At 43.8% G+C, this 15,846-nt stretch overlaps 1 protein-coding gene across 1 annotated transcript in view; it reads right to left on the reverse strand.

The window, feature by feature from the left end:
• LOC309550447 (C4b-binding protein alpha chain-like) overlaps positions 1 to 15,846 on the reverse strand; it is a gene marked incomplete at its 3' end in the record, with an annotated part of 129,067 nt that overhangs the window by 91,110 nt on the left and 22,111 nt on the right. The window lies entirely within an intron of this gene.

The following is a 15,846-nucleotide window of genomic DNA, read 5'->3' on the forward strand; positions in this document are numbered from 1 at the left end:
TGTATCTGTAGGGGGATCAGTAGGGATGAATGACCTGACAATGTATGTATCTGTAGGATGATCAGTAGGGATGAATGACCTGACAATGTATGTATCTGTAGGGTGATCAGTAGGGATGAATGACCTGACAATGTATATATCTGTAGGAGGATCAGTAGGGATGAATGACCTGACAATGTATGTATCTGTAAGAGGATCAGTAGGGATGAGTGACCTGACAATGTATATATCTGTAGGAGGATCAGTAGGGATGAATGACCTGACAATGTATGTATCTGTAGGAGGATCAGTAGGGATGAATGACCTGACAATGTATGTATCTGTATGAGGATCAGTATGGATGAATGACCTGACAATGTATGTATCTGTAGGAGGATCAGTAGGGATGAATGACCTGACAATGTATGTATCTGTATGAGGATCAGTATGGATGAATGACCTGACAATGTATGTATCTGTAGGAGGATCAGTAGAGATGAATGACCTGACAATGTATATATCTGTAGGAGGATCAGTAGGGATGAATGACCTGACAATGTATGTATCTGTAGGAGGATCAGTAGGGATGAATGACCTGACAATGTATGTATCTGTAGGAGGATCAAAAGAGATGAATGACCTGACAATGTATGTATCTGTATGAGGATCAGTATGGATGAATGACCTGACAATGTATGTATCTGTAGGAGGATCAGTAGAGATGAATGACCTGACAATGTATATATCTGTAGGAGGATCAGTAGGGATGAATGACCTGACAATGTATGTATCTGTAGGAGGATCAGTAGGGATGAATGACCTGACAATGTATGTATCTGTAGGAGGATCAAAAGAGATGAATGACCTGACAATATATGTTTCTCCTTTACTATAAATTGTCTTATCTGGATATATCTGCAGTATTGTCCTATCCAGCTTCCTATACAGAGTTGGAGGGATAAACAAAGATGAAAGTTTCCATTTCTTCTAAAATTTAGGGAAAGATCGGGAGATGTCCTGGAAATGTCGCCATTTTAGTGAAATGTATTGGAATGAAGGGAGGAGTAGATTTTTCATGTTTTATATTTAAGGTTCTTCTGCCAATAATGCTCCTCATTAATCTTATTTTATAATTTTCAGCAAAAAAGCAGGATATTTCCTGGAAATGTCGCCATTTTGGTAAAATGTATTGGAATGAAGGGAGAAGGACATTTTTATGTTTTTTTTTTTTTTTTTTTTAAGTGCAATGGGTTTTAAATGTCCCTTAAAAATTACAAAACCTCTTGTCTAACCTTGACCTGTTTTTGCGCCAAAAAGGGTCTTAATTGTTCTAATATTTAATCTCCTATTTTCTCAGGGTCAAGGTCTTGGATGTCAGGGAGTGTCAGGACCCAGACTTGAACCTGGGACTTCCACTGTGTCTGGCAATGAATGGTGGACAGCTCCTTGGACAAATCCTTGAATGATCCTGCCGTGAATCTTAATTGCATTGAACCTTGATCCCTTTGCTTCTCCCATGAACTTACTGATTTAAGCCATGTCTCAGCACTTCCTGTTTCCAGAATATTGTGCCTTCACCAGCCAATATCTTGCTTGTCTCTCCTGCTGCCGTCCGTATCTTCGCTACCAATCGTTATCTACATTTGGCTTATTCCTCGACTATGCTTCTGCTTAATCCCAACCTGCAACTACACATTACCGACCTTTGGCTACTCCTTGACTATGTTTCTGCTTGATTCCTACCTGCTATATCTGCTACCGGACCCTGGCTTGCTCTCCTCCTGGTGGGGCAATCCTGAGGACCGCGTGCTAGTACTAAATCGCAACAAAATCCATCTCCACCATCAGGAGCACTGGTGAACAGTTAGTAGGGTGACTTGTCTGTGTTCCTATCCTGCTGGTTCCTGTGTAACCTGCCACTGCTATAGCTACTGGTCTTTGAGCCTGACCCCTGATCATGACTAGGGAATATCGAACGGTTCGGGTTGACCATCGGTTCAACCCGAACATTGGCTGTTCGAAATTCGTCTGAATTCCGAACTTTTGGCGGTAAAAGTTCAGGATTTGGCCACCAGAACCGCCCAAAATGCAATGGGACAGGAACTGGGCTTTAAAAGCCCGTGATTGGCCCAGAAACATCAGTATAATGTGATTGGAGTGACTACGGGGTCCAGAGGCCAATCAGGAGCGAATACGCCCCCCATACGCCCCCCAGTATATAACATAGCCCCGCCAAACCTCTAGCACTGTAATACAGGGGCTGTGGAAGAGAGTGGAAGCATTTGTGTTACTCCTGCTATATGGAGCTGTTCTTTTAGTGTGAGGAAAGGGATATGCAGTGTAGTTAGGGTACTATATACCACTATAGTTAGATTCAATAATCTAGTTTCTGTAGGGATACCTTTAAGTGTCAGGGTGACCGTAGTGCAGTTTAGGTGACCTGACTCTGCCATGTCAGGGTGATGGTAGTGTAGTTTAGCTGACTCTGCCTAAAGGCTGCCATACCAGGGTGACCGAACTCTTCCATGTCAGGGTGACCGTAGTGTAGTTTAGCTGACTCTGCCTGCCATACCAGGGTGACCGAACTCTGCCATGTCAGGGTGACCCCACTATGCAGATTTTGGGTTAGGGGTATATATATATATATATATATATATATATATATATATATATTAGGGGCGTTTATTGGGTTTTAGGGCTTCAAAATTGTGTTTTTTGATTCCAGAAGTTCGGGTCCCATTGATTTCAATGGGGTTTTGGAATCCGAACCGAACTTTCGGGAAATTCGGGTGTTCAGGCCGAACCAAACTTTTCAAAAGTTCGATCATCCCTAATCATGACAGGGAGTCTCTGGCTGTAGCTTTTATCACTGTGCCACCTGAGATACTTGACACCTCCCTGGCTGATCCCTTGAACAATATAGCCTTGTATCTTGTTTCTGGTCAACCTTGAAATTTTTGCTCCTCCCATGAACTTCCTGATTTAAGCCATGTCTCTGTCTCTGCACTTTCTGTTTGCTAAATTATTGTTCTCTCTACAGCTAGTATGTTGCTCATTGCATACCTGCTGCAGTCTTCATACCAGCTTATCTTCACTACCATTCGTTATTGACCTTTGGCTTGTTCATCAGCTATGCTTCCATTTGATCTCACCCAGCTACTACTCATTACTGAGCATTGGCATCTAACTGGAGAAAGACCAATGTGTGTGCTGGAGGTGGGATCTCACTGGGGAAAGGCCAAAATGTATGCTGGAAATGGAATCTCACTGGGGAAGACCAATGTATATGCTGGATTTGGGATCTCACTGGGGACAACCAATGTGCATGCTGGAGGTGGGATCTCACTGGGGACAACCAATGTGTGTGCTGGAAGTGAACTCCCGCTGGGAAAGACCAATATATGTGCTGGAGTTGGGCTCTCACTGCGGAAAGACCAATGTGTGTGTCAGGGTCTGGATCTGAACCTGGGACATCTGCAATGTCTGGCGGTAGCTTTTCTCACTATGCCACCCTGAAATCAATGGGACCCGAACTTCGGTAATCAAAAAACATAATTTTAAAGCCCTAAAACCCAATAAATGCCCCTAAAAAGTGCCTAGGGTTCTGGGTCATGCCTCAGGGACTATTAATCACACAAAAAAAAGTTCTTAAAAATTGTCATTTTTGATAGAGAGCCAATTATTGAAAAAAGTATTGGAAAAAAAAAAAAAAGAGAGATTTCTTTAGATTTAGTGTCTGGTGGGTCTAAAAAGTGTACCTGTGAAGTTTCAGCTCTGCAGCATGTCCAGAACCAGAAAAAAAAAAGTTTGTTTGTATTAGAATTAATATAGAACAGGGATATGGCTCCGCTATTTTCACACCTTGCCGGTTTTGTAGCAAGCGTTTTTTTGGACATTTTTTGGTGGATCATTGGAGGCAGGCATAACATCAGAACTTCTGTGTAGGGGTATATATACACACACACATGTATGTATATATACACATACACATACACATATATAGGTGTGAAAGTAGCAGAACCCTATGCCTGCGCTAATGAAATAATTAACACCCATATGGCTTCTCTCCTTTCACACCTATATGTGTGTATGTGTATAAATACATATAAGTGTGTGTGTATATATACCCCTATACAGAAGTTCAGATGTTTTGCCTGCCTCCAAAGACCCCAACAAAATGCCCAAAAAAAACGCCTGCTGCAAAAACACACCTGGGCGTTTTTGTAACAGGCGTTTTTTGGGGCATTTTTTGGGCGTCTTTGGAGGGAGGCATAACATCAGAACTTCTGTGTAGGGGTATATATACACACACACATGTATGTATATATACACATACACATATATAGGTGTGAAAGTAGCAGAACACTATGCTTGCGCTAATGAAATAATTAACACCCATATGGCTTCTCTGCTATAACACCTATATATGTGTATGTGTATAAATACATATAAGTGTGTGTGTATATATACCCCTATACAGAAGTTCAGATGTTTTGCCTGCCTCCAAAGACGCCCAAAAAAATGCCCAAAAAACGCCAGCTACAAAAACGCCCAGGTGTGTTTTTGCAGCAGGCGTTTTTTTGGGCATTTTTTGGCGTCTTTGGAGGCAGGCAAAACATCTGAAATTCTGTATAGGGGTATATATACACACACACTTATATGTATTTATACACATACACACATATAGGTGTGATAGAAGCGGAGCCATATGCCTGTTAATTATTTCATTAGCGCAAGCATAGGGTTCTGCTACTTTCACACCTATATATGTGTATGTGTATATATACATACATGTGTGTGTATATGTACCCCTACACAGAAGTTCAGATGTCATGCCTGACTCCAAACATGTCCTCAAAAAAGCCCTATAAACGCCTGCAGCAAAAAGCAGGGTGACAGGGGAGAAGCCATATCGCTGTTCTATAAGTGACCTAAGAGAAACAATCTTTTCTCTATAGTGGTCACCCTGAAATGGAAGGGTTTTGTCACCCTGCCATAGCAGTCAGAGTCAGTTAACCCTACACTACACTACAGTCCCCTTACACTTAACACTTTCCCTACAGAAACTAGATTATTAAATCTAACTATAGTGGAAAATAGTACCCTAACTACACTAGATATCCCTTTCCTCACACTAATAATTGCTAAATGACACTTTGAAGCAGAAGTAACAGAACTGCTTCCACTCTCTTCCACGTCCCTGTATTACAATGCTAGGAATTTGGCGGGGCTATCTTATATACTGGGGGGCGTATTCACTAATGATTGGCCTCTGGACCCCCTAGTCACTCCAATCACATTCCTAGCATTCTCCTGCCCCCTCACTTGGCTTTTACTGATGGTTCTGGTCCAATCACAGGCTTTTAAAGCCCAGTTCCTGTCCCATTGCATTTTGGTCGGTTCTGGTTGCCGAATTCCGAACTTTTTCAGCAAAAAGTTCAGAATTCGGCCGAATTTCGAACAGTCAATGTTCGGGTCGAACCGATGGTTGACCCGAACCTTTCGATCATCCAAAATAGACAGCTCCCTGCCTGTTCCCTTGGATAATATTGCCTTGTATCTTGTTTCTGGTCAACCTTGAACTTTTTGCTCCTCCCCTGAACTTCCTGATTTAAGCAATGTTTCTGCACTTCCTGTTTGCTAGATTATTGTGCTCTCTCCAGCTGGTTTCTTGCTCATTGCATACCTGCTACAGCTCTTATCTTCACTACAATTAATTATCTACCTTTGGCTTATTCATGAACTATGTTTCAGTCTGATCCTATCCAGCTACTACTCGTTAGTGAGCTTTGGCTTGTTCATTAAAGTGGTAGTATCCCGCTTTTTGGCACTTTTACCTACAGTGACGTCGGGGCGGCTCCGGCCAATCACAGCGCTGAAGCCGCCGAACCCGGAAGAGGCGACGAGGGATCATGGCAGAGCCCGCAGCGATGTCCGGGGTCCGTGTCGGGGCTTCGTTCTAAGGTAAGTAATACATAATGAGCTAGTATGCGATGCATACTAGCTCATTATGCCTTTGTCTTGCAGGTTTTTTTTTTTTTTTTCAATTTTTGGGTTTACAACCACTTTAACTACACTTCTGCTTGATCCTTATCTGCTTGATCCATTACCTGAACCCGCTTGCTCTTTCCCCACTGGGCAATCCATTGATCCGTGACCTGACATTAGCATGCAGCAAAACCCATCTCTACCATCAGTGAAGGTTGGCTAGTGGTTAAACCTCATTGCTCAAGTGAGCCTGCGTCATCTACTAGGGGGATCTGCTTGTATATTTCCAGCTTATTACTCATGAACTTCTCCAATGCTACAGCCACTGGCCTTTGAGACTGACCCGAGACCGTGACAGTGTGTGCTGGAAGTGGGATCTCTCTGGGGAATTGAGATAAGCCGAACGACCCCCTCTTTGGTTTGCAGCAGAACTTTTAAACATAGCAAATGTTAGAAATCTAATAATGAACCCCAATGAAGTCTATGGGACCCGAATTGTAAAAATTAAAAGTGCCCATTTTGAAGGCTTATATGCAAGTAATTGGGCATTCAATGGTTATGGGGTCTGGGTACTGTGCTGGGAAACATGTATCAAATGAAAAAAAGTTTGTTAAAAACATAATTTTTAAATGAGCAGTGATTTACTTATGTTTTAGGTGAAACCATAAAAATAAGAAATTACAAAAAAATGAAAAAAATAAAATATAGTCTCCCTGTAATGTGGCACATATGTACCATGTATAGAGCCTGCTGAAGCAATACTGACATTTATAAAGCAAAAAAAAAATGGCAGTTTCCATTCTAGCTTTCTTTATTTTATAAACAATGGTTTGGGGAGCCAGTCTGTATGATGAGGCCTCAATTTTGTGCACTCGGAACAAGATTTAGAGATTTTTTGGATACATTCTGGTGTCTCTTTTGCAGACATTGGATAGAAGTAACAGGTGTGGAAAATTTGGCTTTGGGTGTTGGTGGTGCCTTCACACTGTAACTCTTAGTGAAAGCATGAATTGGCCTTGCTGTCAAAAATTTAAACGATATGCACCAGTCAAACAGGTGCAGAAAGATTGGTCTTTGGGTGTTGGTGGTGCCTTCACACTGTAACACTATAGAGCTACTCTTGATGAAAGAAAAAATTGGCTTTGCTGTCAAAAATTGAAATGATATCCACCTGCCAAACAGGTGTGGGAAAATTGGTCTTTGGGTGTTGGCGGTGCCTGGCCACCATAATCCTATAGAAGTACTCTTGATGAAAGTATGAAATGGCCTCGCTGTCAATAACTGAAATGATATGCACCTGTCAAACAGGTGTAGAAAAATTTGTCTTTGGGTGTCGGTGGTGCCTTTATTTCCTAACCCTATAGAGGTACTCTTGATGAAAGCAAGAATTGGCCTTGCTGTCAAAAATTGAAATGACATGCGCCTGCCAAACAGGTGCAGAAAAAATGGTCCTTGGGTGTTAATTGTGCCCATGAAACCTACACCAAAAAATGTTGTTCCAGATGAAATCATCACCCACAAAGTTAGGCAGCCTAGACAGTCTTTAAGAGATCCAGGACCAAAAAGCACTTAATCAGCGTCATCGGAATCAGGGGCTTGATAGCTGCTGCTAATCCAGGACTAATTCATTTTGATAAATGCCATGGAGTCTGTGGACAGACGTGCTCTGTTATCTGTCACAAAACCTCCGGCAGCACTGAATGCCTGTTTGGAAAGCACGCTGAATGCAGGGCAGCCAAGCAGCTCAATTGCATACTGGGCAAGTTCTGGCCAGTAGTCTATTCTCATGACCCAGTTACCCAGCGGATCGTCAATTGGAAAGCTCTCCATGTCTGTTTTTGCCCCTAGATAATCTCCCACCATATGATGCAGATGCTGAAGACAGGATGTTAAAGCTGACAGCCCTGGGTGCCAAGGACTTAAAAAAATTTGAACGGCATCTCTGAGGCGGCCCTCTTCTCTACTGTTCCTCTCTTGACCAACAGAAGTCTCAAAACCTAATTTTCCACCAGACTGTAACCTACCAGAGTCGAGAAAGACTTTACATAAACTCCTCTTTAATGTGACCTCAAGAGATTTGGTCTTCTGCTCCCTCTGTGGGGACAGGATGAGTTCCGAGACTTTCCACTTGTAATGGTGGTCAAGGAAGGTTTCTAACCAATAGTGATCCTTCTCCTTGATTCTCGGGTCCTTTGAAGGATTTGAAGAATTATGGGCCCATGCACCGCAAGTTTGCAGAGGCATTGGAAGCAGACTCCTCATGGTCAATGAGAATAACAGTATCTGGAATTGCCTCCTCCCGGCCACGTGCTACTCCCAAGGGTTCTGGAGATGGAAAACCATCTGTTGGACAGTGCATGCATCCTTTATCAGCAGCCATTGGTGTGGGAAAAAATAGCCAAGGTACTTGTCCTGCATCCTTCAATGTTGCAAGCAGAGTTACCCAGTGTGCTGTGAACTAAATATATTGTCACTGACCATACTTGGTGAACCACGTGTCATTAGTAACGCGGACCTTGCAGCTTACTGCCTTGCTCAACGATGCCACAAACATTGCTGTGACGAGACCAGTCTCGCCACATTGCATTGGAGGAGCCTGGTTGCCCGCCTGCTGCAATGGGACTATGGACCCTCTCATCAGCCCAGGCTAAACGTAAACCCCATGGCGATTTGACTGTGTTTGTGGCATCTGAGCGCTGTTTGGATATGTTGAGCGCTCAGATCCAGGCTATCTGGGGATGGGTTGAATGTAGGGGTTCTGTTCAGTAGACTGGGAGTTATGCATTTTTGTGTCCTTTTGTGTTTCTTTAAACATGTGGCTAATGGAGCCTTGCCTCTCCTGGAAGCTAAAACGTATTCCTGTAAATTGTAAGGAACAGGAAGCCAACTCCTAATATGGGCATTACAGGAAGTTCTGAGGAGACAGGCGGTCTATTGACACTCAGAGTGATGTGTATTGAGGGCTCGCTAGGGAACCATTGTTCTGTGTCTGACTGTTGTGTGCATTGATTGCCCCCTGGGGCTTCTGTCTCCTTGCATTGGTCAAAGCTATCTGACCAATCACTATTGACTCATTCTCAAGCCCTCATTTGCATATACTGGAGAGGACCTTGGTGAGAACTGCAAGTACTTTACAATTGACCAATGGGAAAGCGGTTGTTGGGGGAAGGATGTTCCAATTTCTGTATAAAAGTGTGCTCTGTTCTTCCAATAAATGTTGTTCCTGTTTTACCCTCATCTCGGAGCTTTGTCTCGTTATTGGGGGAATCTGCTGCAGGGATTGCTATGGTCTTCCATACTCCCTTATAGAATCACTAAGCTCTTGTAAGAGCTGGTGTAAGAGCTTGTTCGTGCTGCACTCTCTGGGGAAAGAGAGGTTCACCCACAGGAACCTGGAGCCTTGTCGTTGGTCCAGGGTGGGTAGGAGATGCCAAGACCCTAACCAAGCTGCGGCGGTTCGTGGAGTCTGAAGTGCTTACGGTGTCTGGTGGAGTGCTTGGAGCCCTCGGGAAGCACTAGGAGCATCTGTCAACGGAGGTACCTGCTCAGGGGTGCCCTGTTCCGTAACAATTGCCTTCCATGTGATGGTGGACAACTGGAATGGCCTTATGTGAAAAGAACCTGCCATTGTGGTACAGCACATTCTGCAAAATCACGGAAGTGGGCATAATCCACCAGACGGAAAAGCAGGGGTTGTAAAGCCAGCAGCGCTGACAAAATTAAATGTAGATGCTGGGAATGTGGGTTTGCATTGACTGTATTTTTTTTTTTTTTTTGCTGCAGCAGATGAGGCTGAGAAATGTGGTTGCTATAGTCTACAGCTGGTTGTGTGCTACTGGCAGACATGCTGCAAAGACATTGGACACCCTGCGCTATATCATCATCCCTGTCAGTAGAGTCTGCTGGGAGGTCATGAGGTATAGCAAGGGTAGACCAGAAATTTGGCAAAGCTTTCATTGCTTTAGCCAATCAGGGCTTCCAATGCATGTGAGGCAAGGCAGTGGTCATTCAAGGCATAGTGGTCGTTCAGAGGGCTGAAAAAACGGTCGAACACCCTGATAGTTCGGGTGTTTGCCGAATTGGCGAACAGCCAACATTTGGCCCGAACCCGTACTTGGGCCGAACTGTTCACCCAACTCCACTGGGGAAATACCAATGCATGTGCTGAAGGTGGGATCTCACTGGGGAAACACCAATGTGTGTGGTGGAGGTGGGATCTCACTGGGGAAATAACAATGTGTGTGCCTGGAGGTGGGATCTCATTGGGGAAATACCAATGAGTGTGCTACAGGTGGGATCTCATGGAGGAAATATCAATGTGTGTGCTGGAGGTGGGATCTCACGGGGGAAATACCAATGTGTGTGTTGGAGGTGGGTTCTCACTGGGAAAATACCAATGAGTGTGCTGGAGGTGGGATCTCATGGAGGAAATACCAATGTGTGTGCTGGAGGTAGGATCTCATGGGGGAAATACCAATGTGTGTGCTGGAGGTGGATTCTCACTGGGGAAATACCAATGTGTGTGCTGGAGGTGGGATCTTACTGGGGAAATACCAATGAGTGTGCTGGAGGTGGGATCTCATGGAGGAAATACCAATGTGTGTGTGCTTGAGGTGGGATCTCACGGGGGAAATACCAATGAGTATGCTGGAGGTGGAATCTCACTGGGGCAATACCAATGTGTGTGCTGGAGGTGAGATCTCACTGGGGAAATACCAATGTGGGTCTTGGAGGTGGGATCTTACTGGGGAAATACCAATGTGTGCGCTGGAGGTGGGATCTCATAGGGGAAATACCTGTTTGTGTGTGTGATGGAGGTGGGATCTCACTGGGGCAATACCAATGTGTATGCTGGAGGTGAAATCTCACTGGGGCAATACCAATGTGTCTGCTGGAGGTGGGATCTCACTGGGGAGATACCAATGTGTGTGCTGGAGGTGGGATCTCACTAGGGAAATACAAATGTGTGTGCTGGAGGTGGGATCTCACTGGGGAAATACCAATGTGAGTGCTGGAGGTGGGATCTTACTGGGGAAATACCAATGAGTGTGCTGGAGGTGGGATCTCATGGAGGAAATACCAATGTGTGTGCTGGAGGTGGGATCTCACTGGGAAAATAACAATATGTGTGCCTGGAGGTGGGATCTTACTGGGGAAATACCAATGAGTGTGCTGGAGGTGGGATCTCATGGAGGAAATACCAATGAGTGTTTTGGAGGTGGGATCTCACAGGGGAAATACCAATGTGTGTGCTGGAGGTGGGTTCTCACTGGGGAAATACTAATGTGTGCCTGGAGGTGGGATCACACTGGGGAAATACCAATGTGTGTGCTGGAGGTGGGATCTCACTGAGGAAATAACAATGTGTGTGCCTGGAGGTGGGATCTCACTTGGGAAATACCAATGAGTGTGCTGGAGGTGGGATCTCACGGGGGAAATACCAATGTGTGTGCTGGAGGTGGGTTCTCACTGGGGAAATACCAATGTGTGTGCTGGAGGTGGGATCTCACTGGGGAAATACCAATGTGTGTGCTGGAGGTGTCATAGAAGATCCTAGAATCATAATTTTATTTTCATTGAACATGATATAGATGGAGCATTTATCCTTATTTTCCCAGTTTTCTTTGTCTCGCTGTAACTTTACATAGCTCTCTAGAATTTCAGTGAAGTTACTCTGGGCTATCATATGAAGAGTAATGATGATCATAGAGGCCCGGGTTCAAATCTGGAACTATTTTGCAAATCATGCTGAAAACCTGGTAAAACCAAACTTTGCTGAGAACCCCAATGGAGTCTATGGAGGGCAAATCCTGCTACTAAAATTCTGGCAATTTGTAGGGCTGATTAGTAAAGTTATTGTCAAAGAACCGGCATGGTAGGTCAGGTACAGCCATTGGTGGGTATGAACAGAAGTCAGATTTTATTTTCAGAAGCCATACAGTAGGGACAGGGTCCTTTTCATGTGGCTTTGAGGGCAACATTTAATATACACAAATCCTTTTAAGGCTTGGGGGGATGCCTTAAAGCTGAACACGGTGTCACAGAACAGTACAATTTTTAGCGTCAGTCTTTTCTTGTGCACCCAAATCTGATTCATTAAGTTTTATTCAATTATTTTTTTAAAAAAGCATTTTTTTTTTTTTAGAGGTTTTAGCAGCGACATTTTTTTTTTTTCATCAAGCAGTTATTGACACTTTAAAGAGAAGTCAGGGAAGTCTCCATGGGAATATTGTAGTAATAATAAATGTGATGTATAATCACATCGCCCCCCATTGGTGTTTGGATATATTGGTTCTGGTTACAATGATAGATGTAGAATTAGTTGGGCAGCACACAGTATTCCCATCTTCATTATACAAAGTGTATGTAATATACAGGGTTATGTATGTAATATACAGGGTTATGTATGTAATATACAGGGTTATGTATGTAATATACAGGGTTATGTATGTAATATACAGGGCTATGTATGTAATATACAGGGTTATGTATGTAATATACAGGGTTATGTATGTAATATACAGGGTTATGTATGTAATATACAGGGCTATGTATGTAATATACAGGGTTATGTATGTAATATACAGGGTTATGTATGTAATATACAGGGTTATGTATGTAATGAGGCCGTACAGACAGTAATGATGTGTAGAGTGCAATGCACCAATCAGGTTTTATCTTACATAAGTTTAGAGGAATCAGAGCAAAGAGAGGTGACTGCTGATTGGTTGCTCTGGGTTCCTGCAGTCTGTATATTGAGGTTTACTACTCACCGATACATTGTGGACGATTATCCCAAACAATGTAGATTCCATAATCCACACATTCTACAGAGGGGTGGGAAGGGAAATATCCATCCGAACATTTTACTGTCACTTGCTCCCCGATATTATAAAATCTCTTGTCTGGATCCATCTCCATCATTCTATCCCACGGCTTCCTACACAGAGCTGTAAAGTGATTAGAAGAATTAATAATATCTGAGTAATGTGGGTGCCAATGTGATAAAGACAATTTTTTTTGCTCTTTAGCAAATAACATATTCATCTGTGGGAGGATCAGTAGGGATGAATGACCTGACAATGTATGTATCTGTAGGAGGATCAGTAGGGATGAATGACTTGACAATGTATGTATCTGTGGGAGGATCAGTAGGGATGAATGACCTAACAATGTATGTATCTGTAGGATGATCAGTAGGGATGAATGACCTGACAATGTATGTATCTGTAGGAGGATCAGTAGGGATGAATGACCTGACAATGTATGTATCTGTAGGAGGATCAGTAGGGATGAATGGCCTGACAATGTATGTATCTGTAGGAGGATCAGTAGGGATGAATGACCTGACAATGTATGTATCTGTAGGAGGATCAGTAGGGATGAATGATCTGACAATGTATGTATCTGTAGGAGGATCAGTAGGGATGAATGACCTGACAATGTATGTATCTGTAGGATGATCAGTAGGGATGAATGACCTGACAATGTATGTATCAGTAGGGGGATCAGTAGGGATGAATGACCTGACAATGTATGTATCAGTAGGGGGATCAGTAGGGATGAATGATCTGACAATGTACGTATCTGTAGGAGGATCAGTAGGGATGAATGACCTGACAATGGATGTATCTGTAGGAGGATCAGTAGGGATAAATGACCTGACAATGTATGTATCTGTAGGATGATCAGTAGGGATGAATGACCTGACAATGTATGTATCAGTAGGGGGATCAGTAGGGATGAATGACCTGACAATGTATGTATCTGTAGGAGGATCAGTAGGGATGAATGATCTGACAATGTATGTATCTGTAGGAGGATCAGTAGGGATGAATGACCTGACAATGTATGTATCAGTAGGGGGATCAGTAGGGATGAATGATCTGACAATGTATGTATCTGTAGGAGGATCAGTAGGGATGAATGACCTGACAATGTATGTATCAGTAGGGGGATCAGTAGGGATGAATGATCTGACAATGTATGTATCTGTAGGGGGATCAGTAGGGATGAATGAGCTGACAATGTATGTATCTGTAGGAGGATCAGTAGGGATGAATGAGCTGACAATGTATGTATCTGTATGAGGATCAGTAGGGATGAATGACCTGACAATGTATGTATCTGTAGGGGGATCAGTAGGGATGAATGACCTGACAATGTATGCTTCTCCTTTACTATAAATTGTCTAAAAGAAATATTAAGAATATTAATGTGACAAAATGTAATCTTTGTCTAAGCAGCACAGTGATAGAAAACGGAGTAATAATAAATTTGGGGATTTTGTGGTGAAATCCCGGCTATACATTTCAATAGATTTGTCTGCAGGAAATGCGTAGTTTAACCTTTTCCTGACCGCCGCGCTATAGCTAAAAGATGGCTACCGCGAGTTACTCCAGGGAGGGCGTCCATGGATATTCTTGCAGAACCACGCCCCCTGCCCCCCTTTCAATCACAGCTGATTACAGATCGGGGTAAAAGAGACAATCACAGCGGCCCTTTACCATGTGATCAGCTGTGTCCAATCAGCTGATCACATGTAAACAAACTTGCCAATTATTGGCAATCCGTTCCTCATGCACTGTCGCAGCGTGAGGAGAGGAGAGACGGTAACTGGAAAGGTTGACAGGGGACATTTACACTGATATTTAGGGCACTGATCATCAGTGCAACCCCAACAGTGCCAATCAGTGCTCATCAGTGCTGTCTATCAGTGCCCATCAGTGCTGCCTATTAGTGTCCATCAGTGCTACCTATTAGTGCCCATCAGTGCTGTCTATCAGTGCCCATCAGTGCTGCATATCAGTGCCCATCAGTGCTGCATATCAGTGCCCATCAGTGCTGCTGATCACTGTTCATCGGTGCTGCCTTCAGTGCCAATCAGTGCTGCCTATCAGTGTCCATCAGTGCTGCCTATTAGTGTCCATCAGTGCTGCCTATCAGTGCCCATCAGTGCTGCCTATCAGTGCCCATCAGTGCTGCCTATCAGTGCTGCTAAATAGTGTTCATCATTGCTGCTTTCAGTGCCAATAAGTGCTGCCTATCAGTGTCCATCAGGGCTGCCTATCAGTGCCCATCAGTGCTGCCTATCAGTGCCCATCAGTGCTGCCTATCAGTGCTGCTAAATAGTGTTCATCATTGCTGCCTTCAGTGCCAATAAGTGCTGCCTATCAGTGTCCATCAGGGCTGCCTATCAGTGCCCATCAGTGCTGCCTATCAGTGTCCATCAGTGCTGCCTATCAGTGCTGCCTATCAGTGTCTATCAGGAAAAATGATACAAATGTAATCTGGGTACAGTGTTGCATGATCGCGCAATTGTCACTGAAAGTGTAAAAGCACGGAAAGCTGAAAATTGACCCGGGCAGGTGGGGGGTGAAAGTTGGCGGTATTGAGGTGGGTAGGTGATAACTTCTATGGGGTAATGTAAGTTATTTGGGCCTCATATACACAGGCACATTAGAGGGGTACAACATAAAATCCATGTTTTTGCCTATGCCCAGGAAGTGCGGGTGCTGGGTACCCATAGACAGGAATAGCTGTGCACAGCTGTAGGTGGGTATAGGCTGGCACTCATGTAAACCCTCATATAGATTACAGACTCATTCCCCAAACTACTATTCATGTCTATGGGCGGCTGTACGCAGCACCCGCACTTCCTGGGGCAGAGATTTATGTCATACGTCGCCAATGTGCTGGTGTGGATGGGGCCTTAAAGGGTAAGTTCACCTTTTGTAAAAAAATAGACAGGTGAGGTAACTCTGCATAGACGTGTAGTATCATAATGTGGGCAACGGGAAGTTATGACTGGTCAACACTGCCACATGACTGAGCTGACCAATCTGAATCTCTTAGTTCCTCATGGGAAAGGTTCTGTCA

This window comes from Pelophylax lessonae, assembly GCF_965119305.1.
Source record: "Pelophylax lessonae genome assembly, chromosome: 1".
Taxonomy (NCBI): Eukaryota; Metazoa; Chordata; class Amphibia; order Anura; family Ranidae; genus Pelophylax; species Pelophylax lessonae.